Source organism: Arvicanthis niloticus, chromosome 8, assembly GCF_011762505.2.
Source record: "Arvicanthis niloticus isolate mArvNil1 chromosome 8, mArvNil1.pat.X, whole genome shotgun sequence".
In the NCBI taxonomy this organism is placed as follows: domain Eukaryota; kingdom Metazoa; phylum Chordata; class Mammalia; order Rodentia; family Muridae; genus Arvicanthis; species Arvicanthis niloticus.
Window position 1 is genome coordinate 76,511,344 of NC_047665.1, and position 3,777 is coordinate 76,515,120.

Here is a 3,777-nt window from a genome sequence, read left to right on the forward strand (position 1 = left end):
TCCTACCATCCAAGGACCATTTGTTAATATGATTTTGATTGCCTTTTCAGTTTAAATAAAAACACGGGTATTTTATCAATATTTTTTTAAATTAACGCTCTTCACTTTCAGAAGTGAAGCTTTTTGTGGAGAGATCTGGGGAGGAAGGTTTTACTCAGCTCAGGCTGGCCTTGAACTCACTGTGTGACTAAGGATGACCTGGGACTCCTGATCCTTTGCCCCGGTCCCCCATGTGCTGGCACTGCAGGTATATGCCACAAATCCTGGAGTCAGTCAAGTTCTGAAAACCTTTTTGCTGTTCATCCATGTTTAACATCTTCAACTGTTCCCAAAGCGCTCTTTATGGCTAGTCTCCCTAAATGAAGTCAAAGTCAGGGCCACACGTTGAATGTGATTGTTTCTTTGTTTGGAAGCCAGCATCATCCATAAGGTTTTCCCATCACACGCAGGGTTACTGTGCTGACCAGACCAATGACCCACTGGGATAATTCACCTTCTTGATTTCTTTTGGTGCATTCTGTTACTTCCATTTGACTTTTTCACTTCCCCTCTATTTCTTTTACACACTACAAGTTAGACCTAAAAGTTTGTTCGATTCATATTAAGCAGTTTAGCAGGACACTTCAGAGCAGATGGGTTCCATCTCATTGTCTGTCACAGTGGGAGACCGAATATTTGATGGTTTCCATAAGTGGAACCCAATTGACAGGGTGCAAAAAAAAATCCACTCTTTTCCATGGTTCATGTACACCCATCTCCTGTTACTAGAAAGATCTTTGGCATGATTTTGGAGGTTTGGAATCCTTGATTCTCCACTACTCTTATATTTCTGCTTTTAAAAAAGGTTGGTAATCCTATAAAATTAATTGATAACATTGATTCAGGTTGATGATTTCATTAGAGTTCACCAATGTCTCTTCTTATAGGTGGCATTATTCTATAAAAATAAAGTTTTCTCTTATTAAATGAGAATTTTTTTGGTTACACTGAAATATAGTCATACTAGAAAGATAACATAAATATCAAAAAGTTCCCAATGTGATTACTTAATTATAAGCCCAAATGATGACATATAGGAGTAGAATTTTTTTTTAAAAAATATAATTACCTAGTCATGGACTCTCATTATTTGAGTCTAAAAAACAATCACTCACAGTCATTGTCCTGGGTAATAAACAAGCCTATGACATTTGTGGTTCAATGAGTTGTGGTATATATAGGTCCTGAGGAAATGGTTTGGTGGGTGAGAGCACTTGGTGTGTATGCACGAGACTCTGAGTTTAAGCCTCTGGCACCTACATAAGAGACTGGGCAAGGCTGCAGTGTCTTTATCCCCAGTACTGGGTATGAAGACAGGCAGATCCCAGGAGCTCAGTGGCCAGCCTAAACAGACAGCTTCAGAATCAGTGAGAGGCTGTCTCAAAGCAGTAAGGTAAATAGTGATAGAGGCAGACACCCTCTGTATGTGCAGGTTCACAGACTGACATTTGTGTACCACGCCTACATATACACATGTGCTCCACACACAACCGCCCTTACACGGGAGGGGGAGGGGAGTTAGAGGCTGAGGGACTCAGAGTCAGTTGTCTTACACTGAAGTGTGCCTTGGACCAGTTCTGAAATCTTGTGAACATTTATAGAAATGAACAAGGTGAACATCCATTTTCATCTGTACTATGAGCCCCTCAGCCCAGAGGATTTCTCCTGCCAAGTGTTCTTTCTAGGGCCCAGAGGGAAGCACCCTTTCAAAAAAGAGCCATTGAACTGTGTGTTCACTGGGATATTTCTATCTGGACATTTGTGTACCACACCTACATTTAACAATTCAGATACAAAACTTTGGAGTCTTCTGTGTTTAATTTTTTTTTTTTGATGGCTTATTACTAACTCCCTTGGATGGTAATTTCTATAGGCCACAAACTGGAAAAAGCTTTAATATTTGAATGGTCATTTGACTAATGTCTAAGATTAAACCCAAAGCGACTCATGTCAGTGCATATTTGAACACTCATATTCACATCCATGCACACACATATGCATGCAGCACATAGGCAGGTATGTTGTATAATGCTAACCTGTTGAACCTCATCCTGAAAGTCTCATGTTGAGTCTTAGCTAGACAAGAGATGGGATGACTGACCTTCACATTGACAGATAAGAACCTGCAAGCTAATCCTCTCCTACCTGACTTGGACATTTAAGTAAATCTTTGATTTAGACATTTCATGTGCAAACTAATTAAATATAACATTTAACCATGCAAGGATTGTGTCTGTTTTGTAAGAAGGAAGTGGACAGCTTTAAAATTCTGCGAAGTGTGGCCATTAAGGACACAAGAACCTCAATGTTACTTGCCAGTGTTTCTGAATATTCCAGCCAAAGTTTGGAAAATGGGTGGGATTCAGAATATGTTGCTTAGCATTTCATTATGACTACAGCAAATACATGTGATGACCAACTTACAAAGAAAAGGCATTTATTTGGACTCATGACTTTAGAGACTTTACTTCATCAGTCTCTGGTGGGGTGGCTGGTTGTTGGTAATAACAAAGACCATGTACAGCAAAGTACTGCCACATGGCTAGGAGGAGAGAAGGAAAGAGTAAGGGGAGGGGTACAGGAGCACCTCTCAGGGCCACACCTCTATGATCTGACCTCCCACTAGCCTCCACTGCCCAATAGCATCGTGCTGCCATCTCTCAAACCCGAGTCTTAGGGGAACAATTAAAAGGAGCAGTGTGGTAGGCTTGCCCTTCACTAATACACTCTATTTGTGGTCACTACTATTTATTCAGAGGTTAGCCATTGAACTACAGATCTAAACAGACCTTGAAATGGTAGAAGATCTATCTTACTCTGTCTACTCAAGACCACAGTCAAATCATAACAGGATTCTGCCCTGAGTTTTCAAAACCTCTGAAGGAGGAACCATATCATTCATTTCACGTTTACTCCAAATTCTCATGATTTGAAGGGGACTCTTTTTCTCCCTGGTTGCTTCTGGATCTTGTGATAAGGTTGAGTCTTTCTTTGACAGAGAACAGAATTGATTTTTTTTTTCGTACTATCATTTACTATTCTAATCCTGGAATCCTTCAAATTTATTTCAGCATTTGCATGTTCATGTATTAGGGACATCACAACTCACCTCCAAGTTTCTGCAGCATGGATTTCATTATACTAAGTCTGTAGGACTGTAAGGTAAGACATGTGGGGAAAGAAAACAATTTATTCTTTGTAATATAAGTGCACATCCTCTTTAAATCACAGCACTGGTGAAACTGACAAATATCAGTAAGAATATTAAACACTAACTTTTTGTTACAGACGCCTCAATAAAACTGATGCTTCAAAGAGTAAAATTATTAGTTTTATTTATCTGAGTTTATCAGACTCTGGGATCCCTAAGTGGTTCTGCAGGTGGGAAACTTTGTCACTGAGATTTATTGCTCAAGTCTCATTCTTCATTCTTAGAACCAGAGATGAGTCCACTCCCAGGTGCTTTGGGCCCATAAAAGAGGTCATAGCTTGAGACATCTTTCATTTTCGTTTTTCTCTGGCTTGGGTTTTGGTTGCTAGTTTAGAAATACAGAAGAATTTTATTGAGGTGCTCTGTATTTTGAATATTGAGAGCTAGTGGCTGAGGGTCTTTTCTCCCTCTCTATGTCATTGCAGCAGAACCGAAGCCCAGTACTCTCACATTTTATTGCTCTCCTGCTTCACTGGTGAGTCTGTGACCCCAGCAAGTTCTTAAGATGGTTCAGGGACCACTCAGTA